The sequence below is a fragment of the Colobus angolensis genome, unplaced genomic scaffold, assembly GCF_000951035.1.
Source record: "Colobus angolensis palliatus isolate OR3802 unplaced genomic scaffold, Cang.pa_1.0 Scaffold370, whole genome shotgun sequence".
In the NCBI taxonomy this organism is placed as follows: domain Eukaryota; kingdom Metazoa; phylum Chordata; class Mammalia; order Primates; family Cercopithecidae; genus Colobus; species Colobus angolensis.
The window spans coordinates 1965691-1979046 of record NW_012117044.1 but is presented as its reverse complement, the minus strand read 5'-3'; positions in this window follow the sequence as shown (position 1 = coordinate 1979046).

The following is a 13356-nucleotide window of genomic DNA, read 5'->3' as shown; positions in this document are numbered from 1 at the left end:
CTCAGGCACCACCAGGTGACTCAAGCCAGGGCCACATGCGTGCACTATGGACCCCTCCCCCATTCAAAGGCAAAATTGTGTTCTGCAACTGTGTTGGTATAAGACAAACATAATCCAGGCCACTTTATTATTATTTATTCCTTATTGTTATATTTATTTCATCCTTTTGATTTTAAAATTAATTAAAACAAAAACATTTTTTGCGCACCCAGGCGCATGCAGCAGCAGTGCTGGTCAGGAGCAGAGGTTCCTCCTCTGCAGGCTCCTGGCCCCCTGGGACCCTGGCACCGAGGGCTGGCGCTAGTAGCCCAGCCCTTGTGAGCCCTCCCAACTGCCTAGAGATGGGGCACTCCCTAGCCAGTCAGGGCGCTCCCGTGCCTGGATGCCGTGCTCTTCTGAATGGACAGCAGCTGAAGTGGGAACTGCAGCAGAAACTGGCCGTGCCCAGGTGTGTATCTGCCCCAGGCAGGTGGCCAGGGCAGCAGGGCGATGCCAGATGGGGCCAAAAACTTCATGCTTCTGTTTGACCTTGGTTCTAGCTGAAGATTTAGCTGGGTACACATCTTTAAAACTGTAAAAACCAAATGCACAGGCAGCTGAAGAAAGGATGGATGAATTGGGCTACATCAAATGTAGAACTTCTGTGAACCAAGGCCACAATCAAAAGAGTGAAAATGCAGCCCATGGAATGGGAGAAAAACTTGTAATTCATAGATCTGATCAGTGTTAATCCAGAATCTGTCGAGAACTCCTCACATTCAACAATAGCAACAAAAAAACCTGATTCCAAAATGAGCACAGGGGGCCAGGCGTGGTGGCTCACTCCTGTAATCCTGAAACTTTGGAAGGCTGAAGCAGGTAGATCACTTGAGGTCAGGAGTTCAAAAGCAGTCTGGCAAACATGGTGAAACCTTGTATCTACTAAAAATACAAAAAAATCAGCCAGGCGTGGTGGCAGGTGTCTGTAATCCCAGCTACTCGGGAGGCTGAGGCAGGAGAATCGCTTGAACTCAGGAGACGGAGGTTGCAGTTAGCTGAGATCGTGCCACTGCACTCCAGCCTGGGTGACAGAGTGAGACTCCATCCAAAACAACAACAACAACAACAAAAATGAGCACAGGGCTTGGATGGACATTTCTCCGAATAAGATTTGCAGATGACAAAGAAGCACATGAAAAGATTCTCAGCATTGCCACTCATTAGAGAAATACAAATCAAAATCACAGTGTGATACCACCTCACACCCATTTGGATGTCTACTATCAAAAAAACAAAAGAACCAGTGTTTGCGAGGATGTGGAGAAATTGAACTCTTGCGCACTGCCAGAAGGTAAATAGTGCAGCTGCTGTGGAGAACAACAAGAAAGCTCCTCAAAGGTTAAACCTAGAGCCAACTTCGGCTTCAGCACCTCCACTCTGGATACATACAGGAAAGGAAGCAGGAAGCGGTCAGGATACATTTGTATGTCCCCGTTTTCAGCAGCATTATTCATAGTAACCACAAAGTGGAAGTTACCCAAGTGTCCATTGACCAATGAATGGATAAGCAAAATATAATACAGACATACAATGGAATATTACTTGGCTCTAAAAAGGAAAAAAATCTTGTCATATCCTACAGCGTGGATGAACCTTGAGGGCATTATGTCACAAAAAGACAAGCACTGTATGATTCCACTTATATAAGGTCCCTACAGTTGTCAAATTCGTAGAGACAGTAGAATGGAGGATTCCAGGAACTGGAAGAGGAGAGGAGGGGGAGTAATTGTCTCATGGGTACAGAATTTCAGTTTCACAGGATAAAAAGAGTGCTGTGGAAGGATGGTTTGCACAGTAGTGTGACCACACTTAATGCCATTGAATTGTACACTTAAAAATTGTAAGATGATAAAGTTCATGTGTATTTTACCACAATTTAAAATAACTTTTTAAAACTAGAATCTCTTTATATACACCTCCAAATTTGTTATTTATGGTACAGCCTCCCTTGATCTGTGTTTTTTTCCTAAAAGCAAAGTTAGATTATAGTCCCAGGCAAAAGCAGCCTCCAGCTGGGACGGAGCCCATCACCCAGGTCTGTGCAGCGTGCTGCAGGTGGTCCTACCTGAGTGAGTCTGGAGAGCCGCTCTGGTGCCCAGGGCTCCTCAGGCACCTATAGATCATTTCCTGAGCTGAAAAGGAGTGGTTTTGTTCTCAGCCTCAGGCTTGTTTGCTCAGCACAGTGGCTGGCCCCCCAAGGCTGCTGGTGCACTAGTGGGCACTGCACATGTGCACAGGGCGCATCCACACAGCTCTGTCCTGCCACTGACAGCCTGCCCATGGCTCCAGTGCCCATGAGACCATGTCACAGTATCTCCCCGTCCCCTTACCCTCTTCCCGTCCCCAAATTCTGACCATTTCCCAAATGTGCCCAGTCCTTTCACATTCCTGTTTATGAAACCATTGTACTGGCTCGTTGATTCATTGATTCATTCATTGGTTCATCAATTTATTGATTCAGCTCACAGAAAGTGAGTTGGCAGTGTGGCAGGAAGGTGGGCACCCTGTAAGAGTGAGGAGGACGTGAGTTGGAGGGTAGAGGGGGCCCTGGGGGCCCTGATGAGGAGCTATGTTTTATTCTGCAAGCAGCGGACAGTTAACACAGGGCTCCACAGAGGGTACCATGATTCAATGGACCCTGGCTCCTCTGTGCGAAGTTGCCTGTGATGCCCAATGTGTGGTCCAGGGTTGGATGAGGGTGGCAGAAGGGATTCGGGAGGTGGGGTGAGGGGTTAAAGAGAAAGGACTCTGGGGACTCAGGTGTGTGACCTGAGCAGTGAGGTGGGGCCATGCCGTGACGAGATGGGGAAGAGTTGGGGACAATTTGGGGTGAGGAGGGGCCAAACTGAGGCAAAGGAGTGGAGGGAGCAAGGCATGGAGATGCCCAGGCTGCTGATCAGCACGTCGCACATCAGCATAGAGACGGGATTAACAGCCCAGGGCCTGGATATGGCTGGCGAGTGAGCCACTGCCACCATCTGGAGGACAGGGTGCAGAGAAGGAAACCAGCCAAGGGGGTGAGCAGCCTCGTTAGCATCCCAGCGATGCTGGACAACACCAAAGACAGAGGAGGTCCTGGGAGCAGCTGGGAGAAAGTGGGTTACCCAGGAGGGGCCGGCTTGAGCATGGGCCCTCAGCAGCAGTAGTGAGGCTCAAAGAAGGGAACCAGACCTTATGTAGAGCGGAGGAAAATAGCTGTCCACATGGAATTCTCCACCCAGCAAAAATGGGCCTTCCATGAATGACGTCAAAAAATGAGGCAAGAGAAAGGACGGGTGTGGGCTCCTGCTGGTGGGGGTGGACTCAGTGGCAGATGGGGAGGCAGGAGGGCAGCATGTGGCCAGGCATCCAGTTCAGCAGGGCCACGGGCTCCTGAGTGTTTGTTCAGCATAAATGTTCTGTGAAATGTATTCGTTGTACATGTCAAATATTTGACTATAGTAAGAAAACATGAGTGGGAAGTGGGAGAGAAGCGGTGGGGGAGGTGGGGAGAGGTAACAGGTCACATCCTGAGAGGATAACAGTGCTCAGAATGGGGCTGGAGGGACCCCCATAGGGACAGCTGGCCTGGGGAGGCAGGGACCGCCTCTTTCCACCCCCAGCCTCCAGGGAGGAGCCCTGGGGCCTGTTTCCCATTCCCAGGAAGATGATTGCATTAGGAAGTCGTCTCTTAAGGAGATTCTGCTGGGCCATAATAAAGCTGTCATCTGCATCGTCTGCCACCCATCAAGGGCAGGCGTGGGGCTGGTGTCGCATGAGGGGTTCTGCAGGAAGGGCCTGCTGTACACACATGCCCTGTGCTGCTTCTAATTCATGCAGTTTTTGGATCCTATCGTTGTTGTTATTGTTTTCTTTTTCGGAAGTCCCAAATTTCGGCCCTTGTTCTGCCATCCTAGGGAAATTTTTCATCGTCTGGAGCTCCGTTTGTGTTTCTGTGGCAGGGTCACCATGCCATGGTGAGGGTGACCTCACAGTGCCCCATCAGAGCTGCTGGTCGGCAGTGGGGGAGTGGGAGACCAAGGGCCACAGCCAGGAGCCTGTGGACAGCTGGTGAGCCCCCGCCTCCACAGACAGGGCCAGGCCACGCTTAGTATGTGTGCACCTAGGGTGCCCGAAAATGTGTGTGCTTGTGTGTGAAAGTGGGTGTGCACCAGTATGAGCGAATGCATGTGCTTGTTAGAGCCAGACTGGCAGTGTGATAATGTGTGAGCATATGGAAGAACAAGTCTGTAACTGTGTGCCCCCGTGGTGTGTAATGGTATGCATCCGAGAGAATGAGTGTGTGTGAGAGAAGGAATGCATGTGTGCAGTGTGCCCGCCCGAGTCTGACCAGGAGACAGCCCCACGTGGTCCCTGAGACAGGAGCAGTAACATGAGAGGCACTAAACTGTGATGAAAGAGGGACGGGTAGGGATGGGGAGAGCTCTGTGGGGCACCCTCGGCTGCAGGTGGGCACCAGGGAAGGAACCCCCTTCCCAGCTGGGGTCAGAGCCTGAGGGAGGAGCTGGATGCCCAACTGGGGCTGCTGTGCAGGCTCAGGTCTGCCAGGAACTCTCCTCAGGGCATGGGAACTGAGGCTGAGGGCTGCAGGAAGCTGATGGCGAGGCTCAGGTGTGGGCTGCATCAGTGCCGAGGGATTGCATGCGCTGGGGTGGAGCGCACCCTGTCTCGTGGGCTGCTGGGCAGCAGGACTCAGAAAAGGCGGGTATAACAACCGGAGACAGGAGCAAGCCCTGGCCTGTCCCCAGCATCCCTCCAAAGCCCTCCACCAATGAAGCTTTGCCTTGTGCTGCCTGCAAAGTAGCCTGCTCCAGGCCCGCCTGCAGAACATGCACACCTGGACAGAGTGTATGGACTGACAAGGTGTGTGTGTGCACACGTGTGGGACGAGGGGGCTTGGGACTGGTCCCCTCTGCATCCAAAGATGAATAAATTAAACAGCCCAGCCAAGTGTGGATCATTGGAAACAGTCTAGCACTTCACTCTGTCAAACACTAGGGCCAAGTCTTTCCAGCTGAGGTGGGCAGGATGGGAGCAGATGGGGTCTTGGGTGGGCGTGCCTCCATCTCTTTTTCTGTCTCCTGCATGCCCTGTGCATGCACACATATACACACACTCATGACACACACTACACAGGCCTTGAAGGTTCCTGAGGTCTCTCTGAATATGAGCAGCAACTTGGGTCTTTGGCAGGTGTGCTGTGAGCAAGCAGGACCTTCCCCCACCCCATCCTGCATGGTGCCAGGGTACAGCCAGCCTGAGGAACCAGAACCACGGTGGGGGAGTCATTGAGGGTTGATGTGGGAATACTCTTGGTTTCTCAGACAAGCAACACTGCCATTTGCACCGTCGGTGGGTATGGTGTGTGCCAGGCCACTGCCGTGCTGCAGAAGTACAGGGTGGGCCCAGCCCTGGCAACCAAAGCTGTCCAGGCAGACACCTGTGTGCTAGGTGTGAGGGAAGATTCTGTCACCACGTGGCATTTGGGCCCTGAAGGCATGGGGTGGGAAAAGCTTTGCAAGTCCTGCTGGTGACCTTCCCATGGTGCCAGGAGTGGTTCTCACCAGAGGTAGGTCTCAACCCACAGGCCTGACTTTGGTCCACAGGCCAGTCAGCCCTTCTAGGCAGAAAGGCGGCAGCAGGATGGGAAGCCAGCCAGCAGGGCCCTGGGTGTCCTGGCAGGCTCAGCACCTGCTGGAGCCTGACTTCCACCATCCCTTTCTCAGCTATTATTCTAACCCCCAAGACACAAAGCCTCACAGCGTGTCCAGCTGTTTAACTTGGTCAGGCTTCTCACCACCCAGCCTCACTGTTCTTATCTGTGAAATGGGCAGTGAAGGGATCTGTACCCAGTGGCTGAGTCTGCAATGAGAGGCTCATGATGATACAACCCTGGGCAGAGGTGCACACCTGCCTACACCTGCACTGGCTGTTCCTCCTCTCCTTAGCATGCCTTCTCCACTTCGAAGCTGGGGAACCTGAGGCCCAGAGGAGACCAGTGTTCTGCAGAGTCTGCACAGCCCGGTGGTACCTGATGCCAGCAGCTCTTCCCCGGCTCTCCCCCGTGGTTGACCCACCACGATTGGCTGCATCGTTTGTGGGCCCCTTGTTCTAGAATTATGAAGAATTTCAAGACTGTAGCAAAGAGCATTAAACCAAGTGTGAGACCTCTGAGCAGGGCCCACTGGGACTGCCCAGGCTGCACTCGCTGAGGCCGGCCCTGCACCCACCTCCTTCATTCTCCCACCTTGGATCATGTGTTTTTCCATCTAGAAGTGTTTGTGACAAGCGGGAACATTAAGACAGCTGTGCCCAGCTGCAGAGACCACCTGGGAGGCGAGGCATTTTAAGTGCATTTAAGTCTGTTTCTGCTCGCAATCATTGCTTGACCCACAAATCCCTTTTGGCAGCAGGGAGACCAATTGGGATTGGGCCCCCCACGATCCTGTAGGGGTGGGCTCTGCCAGATGGGAGCAGAAAGGCCCGTTCTCCCCTGCACATGTGGTCTTATGGTGGGGGCTTTGGGAAGCCCAGACCTGTCTTATGTCTAGTCCCTGGACCACTGAAGGTGCTTGCACATCATGGAGGCCCCAGAGGAGCACCTGCAGGATTCCCAGACTGGATCTGCTCCTGCAGCAGATGGGGTGTCAGGGCCTCGCCCACTCTTCTGCAGCCTGGGCATCACCAGAGCCACCCCACAACCACCCAAGTGCAAATGGTTCTTATTGGGAAGACCAGGACCAGAGGTGTGTGTCCCAGAGAAAACTAGACCCAGCTGTGCAGCATTGCCTCTCCCCACCTGAGCTCAGTCAGGTCCCTAGCATCCCCTCTGGGAAAAGAACACAGACCCTGTCACCTGCGTGGATAGCCCAGACATACGACACCACATGGAACTGGGAGGGGGCTCATCAGGGGCCAGGGCATCTGGACCCTCCTCACCCTGTGAGGCCACTGTGAGTTACAATCTCTCACCCTCTTTGTCACCAGAAATGCAGCACCCCCTCCCACCCTGAGGGCATTGTCATGGGAGCAGTGTTCCTGACGTGCAGTGAGCACTTCAAGAGAACCCTTCTCCTGTTCTGTTTTCCCACTGTGGGACTCCAGACGTCTCACCTGTTCTCTTCCAGGGTCCACTTGGCATTTGATTGTTTCCCAAACCCAGATGTGTCCCGGAGGAGCCAGTGGCCCCGGGGGGCATTCTCAACTGCTGCTGCAGGCCCCGCCCTCCAGACCCCTCAGCCACCTCAAGCAGCAACTGTCTAGGTGGGAGCAAACTGATAGAAAAGAGAGATCGATTGCATATAAGTGCAGTATTCCTAATGTCTGCTTTGGATGTTGGTATTGTTCGGGCATTCTAGAGTCTATTTGCAGGTTCTTAATGGATTTTAAGCATTTTTGCCAATTTATCCATCTTTTAAAAAATTCATACTATTTTTTATTGTGGAAAAATATACACAAAAATAAGATTTACAATGTAGCTATTTTTAAGTATACATTTCAGGGACATCACCACCATCCCTGAACTTTTCATCTTCCCAAAGTTAATCTCTGCCCCTATCAAACACTAAGTCCCCATCCTGTCTCCCCCAAGCCCTAGCAATCACCATCCTATGTTCTGTGTCTGTGAATTTGACTACTCTTAGGGATCTTACGTAAGTGGAATCATGCAGTGTTCATCCTTTTGCAATGGGCTTATTTCACTTAGCATAATGTGCTCAAGGGTTATCAATGTTAATAGCCTGCGTCAGGATTCCCCTCCTTTTTTTTTTTTTTTTTTCTGAGACGGGTCTTGCTCTGTTGTCCAGGCTGGAGTGCAATGGTACAATCTCGGCTCACTGCAACCTCCGCCTTGCGGGTTCAAGCCATTCTCCTGGCTTAGCCTCTCAAGTAGCTGAGATTATAGATGCCCGCCATCACGCCTAGCTAATTTTTGTATTTTTAGTAGAGATGGGGTTTCACGTGGGCCAGGCTGGTCTCGAACTCCAGACCTCAATGATCCACCCATCTTGGGCCTCCCAAAGTGCTGGGATTACAGACCTGAGCCACTGCGCCCGGCCAGATTTGCCTACTTTCTAAGACTGAATATTCCATTGTATGTGTAGACCATGTTTTGTTCATCCCTTCATCCATCGATGGCCACTGGGGTTGCTTCCACCTTTTGTCTATCTTGAATAGTGCTGTTGTGAACATGGGTGTGTAAATATCTCTTTGAGACCTGGCTTTCAATTCTTTTGCATATGTACCCAGAAGTGGGATTTCTGGATCATATGGTAATTAAATTTTTAAGTTTCTGGGAACTACCTTCTTGCTTTTCATGACATAGCTGTATATTATTTTCCATTCTCTCCAACTATGTACATGAGTTCCAAAAACTATTTTAAAAGCTTTCTACTGTGGGAAATATTGGCCACACACAGTCAGCAGTGTAGTGCACTGCACTCCTGCTTGGCCTCACCCGGCCACAGCCAAGGCCAGCATCCTGCCTTCTCCGAGGAAGCTACGCCTCTGTCCACAGCACCCTCAGTGATTCGTTTTTTAGTTATTTAGGTAAAAATTATATAGATAGGCCGGGCATGGTGGCTCACACCTGTAATCCCAGCATTTTGGGAGGCCAAAGTGGGTGGATCACCTGAGGTCGAGAGTTCGAGACCAGCCTGACCAACATGGAGAAACCCCATCTCTACTAAGAAAATACAAAATTAGCCAGACATGGTGGTGCATGCCTGTAATCCCAGCTACTCGGGAGGCTGAGGCAGGAGAATCGCTTGAACCTGGGAGGTGGAGGTTGTGATGAGCCAAGATCGCGCCATTGCATTCCAGCCTGGGCAACAAGAGCAAAACTCCATATCAAAAATAAATAAATAAATAAATAAATAAATGTTAAAAATTACATAGATAAGATGCCAGCCTGGGCAATAAGAGCAAAACTCCATATCAAAAATAAATAAATAAATACTACATAGATAAGATGCACGGACCTTAGCTGTACAATGCAGACAAACGAATATACCTGCATGATCTGCACCCCTCTCAGGATATGGGACCTTCCCCAGAAAGTGCCCTGTGGCCCTTCCCAATCTGTCCACCTCCCCCACACCCCTGCCCGCCACAGGCAGCCAGTCTGATCCATTGCCTAATATCCATCCAGAATCGTGCCATGTGTGCTCTCCTCTGCCTGGCTTCCTCACCTTGGCATAGTATGTGTGTGTGTGACCCATCCAGGTGTTCGTGTGTATCCATAGTTCATCCTTTTTCATTGCTGGGCAGGACCCTGTGGTGTGGCTGGATCATGGTCTGCCTGTCCATCCACCTGCTGAAGGGCCTCTAGGCTCTTGGCTTCTATGAATCATCCTTCCAGTTCCAACTATGGCATTTGATAGACGTATGTTTTCATGTTTCTTGGATGAATGGAGTGGAATTGCAGGGTCATATGGTAGGTGTATGTTTAGATAAAGACTTACGACTTTCCTATAAAGTGCTTTCTTCATTTGTTGGCAACTGTTGCCTGCCCTGCGTGGCTGGCAGTGTCACCTGCCCTTGAACACTCTGGCTCTGGGTGATCTGTTGAGAACTCTGTATGGTTCGGGCGCCCTTCCGGCTTGGATGATTGAGAATAGGCTTGTCATTGAGGATACTGCCTCCCCTGTTTCCTTCTCTTTTTCTATTTTAAAGCAGTTTTTTCTAGCCCATGTGTAACTATACAAATAATTGAGTGTTCATGTTATCAGGAACAGAGATGAAAAACTCCTGCTAAGATCGGAATTTTAAGTTAATGATTTTGTGTGTGTGTGTGTGTCCTTGAAGAAGCCTTATCCTCACCATCCCTCACTCACTTCCCTACTTCCCACAGTGGCATTGGGCCTCTACTTCTCAAGGGATGCTTACTGGGAGAAGCTGTATGTGGACCAGCCGGCTGGCACACCCTTGCTGTACGTTCACGCCCTGCGGGACGCCCCTGAGGAGGTGCCCAGCTTCCGCCTGGGCCAGCACCTCTACGGCACGTACCGCACACGGCTGCATGAGAACAACTGGATCTGCATCCAGGAGGACACTGGCCTCCTCTACCTTAATCAGAGCCTGGACCGCAGCTCCTGGGAGAAGCTCAGTGGCCGCAGTAAGGGAGCTGCCCCAACACCCACCCCTGTGCCCCGCCCCACCCCTTCCTCAAGCCGCCCTCATCACAGCCACTGGCACTGAGGCTCAGGGTGGCTTCGCCACCACCCCTGCTGTGGAAGGCGTCAGGGGTTAGGTGAGGCTGGCCTGCCTCTGTGTCCAGCCTGGAGAGAAGCCAGGACAAGCTTCAGGGCTGCCTGAGGCTGTAGGAGTTTGGAGACACACAGGAATCATCTGGGTACACTCTTCTGCCAGACCCGAATCCCTCTTCCAGTGGAGCTAAAAAGGATTAGGAGGTTTCGAGAGAGGGAGTAAGTGGGACTAGAAAAATCCCAAGGTTTTGATTTAGCAAATGACCTGCAACTCTCTGGAGAAGCGGCAGTTCCCAAGGAAAGCCTGACTTCTTATCGGCAGCTGGCTGCCCTTGTACCTGGCAGGGACTTGGGCCTGTCCCAGGTGTGCAGGGAGGAAAGAGGAGCAGTCAGAGCCAGAGTCATGGCCACATGTGACATTGGTAATGGGAGGGGTGTGGAGGGGAAGCAGAGCCCCTGTGACAGGAAACGGTCACCTGGTAGTTCCCATCCCCAGCACCCCTCCAGGGCCATGACTCTCACAGCCCTCACAACTACCCTGAGCCCTGTCTGCTGGAGAGAGGCAAGCCTTGGGCTGTGAATGCAGAGCAGGCATCCCTGCCCTACCCAGGCAGAGTGACTGATCTGTCTGCCAGGGACAGCCAGGGTGCAGGGGAGGGAGGGGGCTTGGGTGGGCAGCTCCCTCTAGCACAGCCCAGGCAGTTCCTGGAGGAGGCAGCATCTGAGATAGGTCGTGGTTCCATGCACTTAGTTGCTGCCCTCTTCATCCTGCTCCCCTAGGGTGGAGCTTGAGGAACGGGAGTCCCTGGGAGGGAGCCAGCATGGAATTTGCCCTGGGCCTGGGTTTCCTAGGAGGCCTAAGCCCTCCAAGGTGGGGAGAGGCTTCATGCACAGCCAGTTCCTGTTGAGGAAGAAACCACAGGGTAATTTAACAGGGAAAGTTTGTGTAAAGAATTAATTACAACAGGGGATTGGAGCAATGAGGCACAGGCTACAGGCTAGCAAAAAGTAAAGAGAATGCCAGAGAATATGGGAAGAGCAGCTGTGAGGAGCAGCCGCCCACCTAGGGCTGAGATGGAGGCTGGGAAAGCTCTCGCAGCCCAGCTGAAATGGTTGTGACACATGGGTGATGGAATTTGCCGGAAATGCCCCCCTCTAGGCATTGGGGAAGTATGCCTGTGGCCACTCCAAACCTCCTGGGGAGGGTGTGGAGGGGGGGCACTGGTCACTCCTTACTGGAGAAGTTGCCAGCGTCAGAGTTGGGGAGCCTTAGACCCAGTGCTCAGTGCACCTCCCTGAGGAAGGGGCCTCTAAGCTGAAAACTGAATGATGAGAGCTAGGCCTGTGGGGCACTGGTACTCTGGGCTGCAGGGCCGTGCAGCAGAGGTAAGGAGGTAGCAGGCAGAGCTGGAACACCAGGCTGAGCTTTGTGGACCTTGGTGGGGACCAGGGTTTATACCAGCCCTGGAGCTCCTGCCTCCTCCCCATTCCCGACTGCCTGGCAGGTGTGGCCGACGCCCCCATAGACCTGACTTCTCTCTGCAGACCGCGGCTTCCCCCTGCTCACCGTCTACCTCAAGGTATTCCTGTCACCCACGTCCCTTCGTGAGGGCGAGTGCCAGTGGCCAGGCTGTGCCCGCGTGTACTTCTCCTTCTTCAACACCTCCTTTCCAGCCTGCACCTCCCTCAAGCCCCGGGAGCTCTGCTTCCCAGAGACAAGGCCCTCCTTCCGCATTCGGGAGAACCGACCCCCAGGCACCTTCCACCAGTTCCGCCTGCTGCCTGTGCAGTTCTTGTGCCCCAACATCAGCGTGGCCTACAGGCTCCTGGAGGGTGAGTGCCGACCTTGTGGGGCCACCCCACAGTGCCTGCTACTACTGGGCTTGCTCTGTGAGCCCTTGACACAGGCCATCTGGTTTATTCTTCACCTCCATGCCATCAGTTCATTCAATATTCCAGAAGTACCTCTTGCATGCCTGCCAGGGGCCAGGTACTATTCTAGGAGCTAATGATGTAACAATGAACACAACAGGTTGGAATCTTGCCTGCCTGCAGCTTTCATTCTTGTGGGGCAGACAGAGCGTCTGAGCATGCCAAGGAAACTGGGTGGCTTCTGGAAGGAGCTAGCTTCCAGAAACTAGGAAACTGGGAAGAGGGAAACGCTGAGGAGGAGGGGAACAGAGGAGGAGACCTCCATTCCTCCATCGTAAATTGGGTGGTCAGGGTGGGGGCTAGCAGAGCAAAGGTGGGAGGGTGCCGGGTAGGCAGGCCTAGCCCCTTGGAGGGCACCACAGTGTGACCCTCGTGTGCCTGGAGTGCACTGAGCTACAGGGAAGAGCTGAGGTCGATAGGGCAGAATAGTTCTGGGACAGGGGGCAGGTCTGGGAGCGGCTTTCAAGGCCTTCTCCAGAGGAACATGGGGAGCTATGGAAGACTTTGGAGGGACGGAGTGCTGGCAGGACCTGTCTTAGTTTTAAAAGGATTAGTCAGACTGCTGTGTTAGGAATGGTTTGGGGTGGGAAGATTCAGGGGTGAAGCTGGGTGACAATCAGAAGGCTACAGGAGAAACCTCTGAACAGGAGTATGTGGGCTGTGATGCCGGGATGCGGGTGTAAGCCCAGGCATGGCAAGAAGCAGGCAGCTGCTGCCAGTCAGGGGGTGGGATGAGCTGGATCCCAGCGGAGAGGGGAGAAGGCAGCTGACCCAGTGTAGGGAGGCCCCATTTGACCATCTGAAAGTCAGGAAGTGGGGCTCAACCAGGTCACAGGCTGCACCCCTGGTAAGTGTGTCCTCCATTCACACTAACTTTATCACACAAACATGGCAAGAATATTAAAATCTCAGTAAAGGAAGAAAAGCCATCACTCATGCTTCCCCAGATTCCTTTCATTCTCTGGGGCAGGAATAGATGTCTTTGAACTAGATTGTTGATGAAGCATTTGGTTTTTTGCATGCCGCCCTTTTCCACTAAAAATTATGTCATTAAATTTAGTTTAGTGGGGTTTTTTTCGTAATCACACTTGCCAGAGGAAAGCATTATATGATAAGCATTTCCCACATGTGTAATTCATGCGCAAGGCATGGTTCTGCCTGGGAGGCTTGTGGAGTTGCC